The sequence below is a fragment of the Bos indicus x Bos taurus genome, chromosome 7 (assembly GCF_003369695.1).
Source record: "Bos indicus x Bos taurus breed Angus x Brahman F1 hybrid chromosome 7, Bos_hybrid_MaternalHap_v2.0, whole genome shotgun sequence".
NCBI lineage: Eukaryota > Metazoa > Chordata > Mammalia > Artiodactyla > Bovidae > Bos > Bos indicus x Bos taurus.
The window spans coordinates 70,809,511-70,817,511 of record NC_040082.1 but is presented as its reverse complement, the minus strand read 5'-3'; the positions used below and the strand labels follow the sequence as shown (position 1 = coordinate 70,817,511).

The 8,001-nt window shown below is 42.8% G+C and overlaps 1 pseudogene; it reads right to left on the bottom strand.

Annotated features, from left to right (window-relative positions):
• Positions 1 to 6,432: 6,432 nt before the first annotated feature.
• Positions 6,433 to 7,104, bottom strand: LOC113896322 (annotated as a pseudogene).
• Positions 7,105 to 8,001: the final 897 nt, after the last annotated feature.

The window sequence follows — 8,001 nt, the reverse complement described above, 5'->3', positions numbered from 1 at the left end:
TCTGTATATGACTACTGGAAAGACCATAGCCTTGACTATATGGACCTTTGTCAGCAAAGCGATGTCTTTGCTTTTTAATACACTGTCTGGGTTTGTCATAGCTTTCCTTCCAGGAAGCAATGGTCTTTTAATTTCATGGCTGCAGTCACTATTCCACAGTGATTTTAGAGCCCAAGAAGAGGAAATCTGTCATTGCTTCCACCATTTCCCCTTTTATTTGCTATGAAGTGGTGGGACCAGATGCCATGATCTTAGTTTTTTGAATGTTGAATTTTAAGCCAGCTTTTTCCACTCTCCTCCTTCACCCTCATCAAGAGGTTCTTTAGTTCCTATATGGGGGTCAAGAAGCAACAGTCAGAACCTTGTATAGAACAACTGACTGGTTCAGGATTGAGAAGACCTGCTGCTGCTAAGTTGCTTCAGTTGTGTCCAACTCTGTGCAACCCCACAGACAGCAGCCCACCAGGCTCCCCCGTCCCTGGGATTCTCCAGGCAAGAACACTGGAGTGGGTTGCCATTTCCTTCTCCAATGCATGAAAGTGAAAAGTGAAAGTGAAGTCACTCAGTCGTGTCCAACTCTTAGCGACCCCATGGACTGCAGCCTTCCAGGCTCCTCCATCCATGGGATTTTCCAGGCAAGAGTACTGGAGTGGGTCCCCATTGCCTTCTCCGCAGAAGACCTAGTATTGCTCAACCAAAAGATAATGCCTGTAAAAATTAACACAGTAATCTCAACCGTTGACAAATGGAGCCAGGAGGCCAGAAGGGGGAGCTCTAACACGCTACAACCATAGTGGAACGTGAAAGACTTTCTTCTCTTGCCTACAAGGGCTCAGTCAATGAAAGATGGTTACAGATGCTGGGAGGGATTGGGAGCAGGAGGAGAAGGGGACGACAGAGGATGAGATGGCTGGATGGCATCACTGACTCGATGGACGTGAGTTTGAGTGAACTCCGGGAGTTGGTGATGGACAGGGAGGCCTGGCGTGCTGCAATTCATGGGGTCGCAAAGAGTCGGACACGACTGAGCAACTAAACTGAACAGTGCAATCAATGAGAAGCTACTATAGTTTGAACTCTTTCCTTCACACCCCCCCCCCCCATAAATAAGTTATCTCTTTATTGCAAAAGATTGTATGTGGCTTGCCATGGTTGCTGATGCCAAATTGCAGTTCTTTGATGATCATGAACAAACTCATTTTTGCTGGAGAAATAACTGTCAGTCTATTTAATGTCAGCATTTTTGGCCCGCATAGGGATCCAGAGAAGACCTCCAACAACTGGAAGGTGGGTGCTCAAAGAGGTGTGATACCAACACTGAGCTCACTGATCCTTGATGCTTTTCTTAGGGACCCTGGGATTTGAAGGTTAAGTCTTTCTCCTGGATCTGAGTTGCCCTCTTTGCTTTGCGGATCTCCAGGTTTTATTCATGATCTATATTAAGGTTTTGTCCTTTCTGATTAAAGCCTTGTTTATCTTCAAATACTTGTTTGGCATATTGACCTGACTTGAAATCAAGCTGTTCCAACTGGAATTCCCTCACTTTCAGCTTGATTCCTTTTGGAACAGGGACTCTTCTATTAGATCTGTGCCATTAAGCATTCAGCCTGAGTCTTTCAGGACTGGGCTGTGCCCTTGAAACTGGCTGGTGTTAATGCCTTCAGGGTTTTTGAGCTGTTAGGGCTTTTTGTAAATTGTCCTTCTACTCTAGAGAAAAACTTCTGGGAAATAGGATCCCAGTTACCTAAATATTTTGAAGGAGCATTTGCCCCTGCCCCCCTCAACCACAGGGACCCTGGATTTTATGTTTAAAAACTGTGGTCCTTCCTCATGTGCATTTCTATGTGGACCTGAGGCAGGAGATAGATAGGCTCCAGGCCAGACATTTACAACTAGCCTCCTGTTCATATTTCTTAAGGCAGAGTATAGATGGACTCCAGATAAGAAGTTTACAGCCAGCCTCCTGTTTATATTTCAAGATAGAAATAACAACAAGAAGAGGGTAAATAGCTGGACTTTGTCTCCTGTGGACACTTTAAGATAAGAATAATGACAGGGACAGAGAGGGATTAAGCACTGCCTGGGTAAAAGATCAAGAGGTCACGTATTTCTCATCGTTGGGGTCAGGGAGACCTTGACTGCGCATGTGCAGAAAGGTTCTGTGGGGTCAAAAAGGGACGGGGCGCCAAACCATAATAAGTTTTACTAACTTTCCAAAGACCCTTGTGCGAAAATCCATCTTGGCTAAAGGATGTGCATGCACGGAGGGAAGGGGCCTGAGTCAAAGAACAAAGCAGGTTGATTGGGCAGAGAAAAACAGAACATGGAAGATTGCCCTCTTACAAATGATTTAAACTTCCCTGGAGAAAAGGGAACGCTCTTGCACTGTTGGTGGGAATGTAAATTGATACAGCCACTATGGAAGAGGTATGGAGATTCCTTAAAAAACTAGGAATAAAACCACCATATGACCCAGCAATCCCACTCCTAGGCATATACCCTCTGAGGAAACCAAAATTGAAAGAGACGTATGTATCCCATTGTTCACTGCAGCACTATTTACAATAGCTAGAACATGGAAGCAACCTAGATGTCCATCGACAGATGAATGGATAAAGAAGTTGTGGTACATATACACAATGGAATATTACTCAGCCACAAAAAGAAACACCTTTGAGTCAGTTCTAATGAGATGGATGAACCTAGAATCTATTATACGGAGTGAAGTAAGTCAGAAAGAGAAAGATAAATATCATATTCTAATGCATATATACAGAATCTTAAAAATGGTACTGAAGAATCTGTTTACAGGGCAGCAGTGGAGAAACAGACATAAAGAATAGACTTATGGACATGGGGAGAGGGGAGGAGAGGGTGAGATGTATGGGCAGAGTAATATGGAAACTTACATTACCATATGTAAAATAGATAGCCAACAGGAATTTGCTGTATGGCTCAGGAAACTCAGACAGGAGCTCTGTATCAACCTAGAGGGATGGGATGGGGAGGGAGATGGGAGGGAGGTTCAAAAGGGAGGGGATATATGTATACCTATGGCTGACTCATACTAAGGTTTGACAGAAAACAAAAAAATTCTGTAAAGTAGTTATCATTCAATAAAAAAATAAAAAGAAAAATGCATCTTTTATTGATAGCATATAGTTGAATATGGCTTTTATATGTAGTCTGACATTCTTTGCTGTTTAGTTGAAATAAATATTTCATTTACATTAAAAAAAGAAAAATGATGTCTTAGCATACTGAGAATATAAAGAAACAAAAAACAGCAATAGAGTGTCACTTTTTCCTCCCACCTCCAGCCTTAAACAATCACTAATCCACTTTCTGTCTCTACGAATTTGCTGTATTTAACGTTTCATATAAATGGAATCATATAATATTGGCTTTTTTTTGACTAGCTTCTTTCACTTAGTGTAATGTCTTCAAGGTTCATCCATACTGCAGTGTTCACCCCTTTATGTCTTTTATGAGTGAACAATATATAATGTATGGATAGATCACATTTTGTTTACCCATCATTTAAGCTGCTGTAGTCCACTTTTTGCTGGTTCCACTTTCACCATCTCTGGACCAAGATCAATGTCTCCTGTCCTCTGTCTTATTCACTGCCATCCACACCTCTCATATCTGCTTAAAATGCCAACTCTTCTCAATGGTATCCTTGACAAAACACCTACTGCTGCTGCTGCTGCTAAGTCGCTTTAGTCGTGTCTGACTCTGTGCGACCCCATAGACGGCAACCCACCAGGCTCCCCTATACCTGGGATTCTCCAGGCAAGAACACTGGAGTGGGTTGCCATTTCCTTCTCCAATGCATAAAAGTGAAAGTGAAGTCACTCAGTCATGTCCGACTCTTCGCGACCCCAAGGACTGCAGCTTACCAGGCTCCTCTGTCCATGGGATTTTCCAGGCAAGAGTACAGGAGTGGGTTGCCATTGCCTTCCCCGACAAAATACCTGTTAGGGACCCTTAAAGCTGGCATCTTCTTTCACCTAGATGGCAACTCCCTGTGGCAATCTAGCTGACTGTCAAGTTGAACACATGCTTTGTGGCATCAACAACTATAAAACAATTAGAGTGGAAGGGCTTCCCTGGTGGCTCAGACTGTAAAGAATCTGCCGGCAGTGCAGGAGATCTGAGTTCAATCCCTGGGTTGGGAGATCCCCTGGAGGATGGCATGGCAACCCATTCCAGTATTCTTCCCTGGAGAATCCCCACAGACAGAGGAGCCTGGCAGGCTACAGTCCATGGGTTCACAAAATGTCAGACACGACTGAGCGACTAAGCACAGCACATTAGAGTGGCAATCCAGGGCAGATGGCATGCATGGTCTCCAGTGCTTCCTCTTTGTATAAGCTGAAGTATGCAGGGCCCTCTAGAACCCATCATCTATCCTTTCAGTTTCTCAGCAGCTGAGCCTCTATCTTATGTTTTAGGAGTTTCCCCACTTTATGGTCTTGGGAAGAAATAACACAGTCTTCCCAGAAAATAACAGATGCTTCCATTTGCAGCCTCCTCACTGCACTTCTGGAATAAGATATACTCATGCAGACTCTGAATCTGGACATAGAAACAAGAAACTTGAAATTGAGCAACAGCTAATAGAATCTACCTCAGTGGGGCTCTGAGCTCAATTTCCTGTCCTCCTCAATGCTACAGGAGAGATGAAAACAAACAAACCACAACCCTCTATTGCACACAGCTAAGAACCTGACATGACAGAGCCTTGTGATTGTCTTGGAAGGGGCAAATGACCCAGTGTAGGGTGGTGATCAGGGGTTCTAAAATTGCCTTTCTGCAAAAGAAGATTTTTAAGATCAACTGAGGCAAACAAATGATTAAAGAAAGATAAAACAGCTCCTGAAGACTCACGTTCTTCTTCCCCAGCCTCTTTGTCTCAGGCTTTGCCTCTAGCACTGTCTTGCTCCCCTCTTCTGGGGACTTGTGCTCAGACCCTGCCTCCAGGGTCACCTTTTCCCTTCCCCCTTTATACTGCCTATTCCTCCTCTGTACCCTCAGTTTCCCCACACTAATTTTCTCACTGAACTTCCCTTTCCTCCTGAAGCTCTCCTCATCCCATTTTCTTCTGAATCCCTCAGAACCTGTCCCTTTGAATTAAGTAAGCCTTCTGAGAATCCAGAGGTTAAACTCTTAAATTTTTATATTCTTTGGACTAAAACTGAACTGTAAGCATTATTCAAAGTGTTTCTCAAAGTAAACAAAGATCCTTGCAGATTTGCTAAGGAATTTAATATATCAGTCTTACCAATCTTGTTTCTTTGATCTATATCAGTTAGATCATAAGCTTGTTGATGAAGGCTGTTTCTAGCATTGAAAGAAAATTTCTGATTGGGAAAGTCCTGAAAGGTCTAGAATTAGAACCAGGAGAGCAACCTTCTAACTTATACCATCAGGCCCAAGAAATCCCTAGATGACTTCATTGGGCAATTCCTAGCACTTTTCCAAAGCTTAATGATTGGACTAAAGGAACAAAACTCATGCTTACTTACAAACATCTGATTAATCTGTTCATCACTATTATAATCAACTTCAGGTTATTTTAAAGAAAAGTCTGGTCTTTCAGATGTTGATCCCACTCATGTAGATTTAACTCTGATTATTAATGGTCTGAACAAGGATCTAGTAAAAAGGAACAGGGTGTAATGGGAAACTGTCCACTCCAGATTTAGTTAATCTGATAAACCAGCTCTCTCACACTCTGGATGAGTCACCTAAAAGGAAAACTGCCAAAATTCTTAATCTTAAATTTCAGCAGATAAAATTTCCTAAAAGAAACAAAAAACTTCCTAGCTTCTGTTATTAGTGCAAAGAGGACACTGGAAAAGAGATTGTTAACAGACTCAAGCACTTCAGTCACCATCAGCCCTCTAACTGGGCTTTCCAACTTCTTCCCAATTCCCAGTTGTGGGGCTCCAAGGAACTGTAGGGGCTTTTCTCAATCCTCCCTCTTCGTCAGCTTGGAGAACCAGTCCTCCAGATTTGAGATGGATCTCTTCTAGTCCATCTGAGCCACTCTTGATGCTCAACCCCACTACTAGAAAGCAGTCCCTGCCTTGAGTTCAAATAATGGGGATCTCTAATGAGATTCATAAGAGATTCTTGTCTGTGAACTGATTCCTTTTTGTTTGGGCCCTTTGAGAGACACACACTCTTTTCTCCTTAGTTTCTCTGTCCCCTTTCATATATTACACTGATAATTCTTCTTAAAGTAGTATCATGCTGAAATTGCTTTCTTCTGAAAAGGGAAAATAATTCTGGAATTTGACAGTAGTCATCAAAGCAGCCAACCAGATGACTTAAGTGACTCTTTGACATCTTTTTTTTTTTTTAAGTTTGCAAATTCTTTATATTTCCAGCTATTGAGACAACATTTCTGAGTTGAGGTTACCTCTAGCAGCAAAACCAGAGCCAGCTATTAAGCAGCCAGAATGCTACAGTATACACGACCATTTATTTTTAGCATGTTCTTTGTTCTCCTCTTCCAGAAGCTGCAGACATCTATTTAATTTATCTGTAGTCATAATCAAGCTGTATCTACAACTGTCATGTCTCCTGAAGTTCCTTCAATCATTGCATATATATTTGAAAAGCCATACATGGAGTCAGTTCTAACCAGCTGGCCATTTTGGTGAACAACATTTTCATTCATAGAGAGCTTTATTTTTAGCCTGCCAAGTGCATGGATTTTTTCATTTTGAGGGGATGGAGGAGGTCCTTCTAAATCCAGAAAATCTAGTGGTCTTTCACTTAGGGTAAGTACAGGAGGTGGTGTTTTTAGTGCCATAGGCTTAAAGGGAGTTGACTGTGTACGGTCTGGTCTTGAAATCTGCTGGTCTTGAAAATGGAATGTTCATTATTTCCTGCTACAATTCTCTCTGGAAGCTGCATAATCACACTAGCATTTGAAACTCCTTCTTGGAATCCTTGTTCCAGGTCAGCATTTGTTGGTGTTATCTTTCATTTTTCCAGGACCCTCACTTACTGACCTTTGGTGTATTACATTTCCTACTGAATTTGACTAATTTCTGCCATCTTAGCAGCAGTAGGAGAAGGAAATGCTGCCCCACTTACTAAATGTATACCAATGACTGCTTGTTTTCTGGCATTATCTGCTTCTTAGCTTCATATTAAATCCTTGAACTTGCCTCAATATGCATGTGCTGGACTAAGAGCCACTTCTGTCCCCTTGGGTCCACTGGAGGGTCCCCAGCAAGGGCCACCACCCACTGGCTCTCCTTTTTGACATCTTTTATCAGCTCGGTCTCTGAGCTGATTCTGGAAACACTGATCATTTATCTTTATTAAATCAACTACTACCTTCCCATCACTTCATGGGAAATAGATGGGGAAACAGTGGAAACAGTGTCAGACTTTATTTTTTTGGGCTCCAAAATCACTGCAGATGGTGACTGCAGCCATGAAATTAAAAGATGCTTACTCCTTGGAAGGAAAGTTATGACCAACCGAGATAGCATATTGAAAAGCAGAGACATTACTTTGCCAACAAAGGTCCGTCTAGTCAAGGCTATGGTTTTTCCTGTGGTCATGTATGGATGTGAGAGTTGGACTGTGAAGAAGGCTGAGCGCCAAAGAATTGATGCTTTTGAAGTGTGGTGTTGGAGAAGACTCTTGAGAGTCCCTTGGACTGCAAGGAGATCCAACCAGTCCATTTTGAAGGAGATCAGCCCTGGGATTTCTTTGGAAGGGCTGATGTTGATGCTGAAACTCCAATACTTTGGCCACCTCATGTGAAGAGTTGACTCATTGGAAAAGACTCTGATGCTGGGAGGAACCGGGGGCAGGAGGAGAAGGGGCCGACAGACGATGAGATGGCTGGATGGCATCACCGACTAGATGGACGTGAATTTGAGTGAACTTTGGGAGTTGGTGATGGACAGGGAGGCCTGGCGTGCTGTGATTCATGGGGTCGCAAAGAGTCGGACACGACTGAGCAACTGA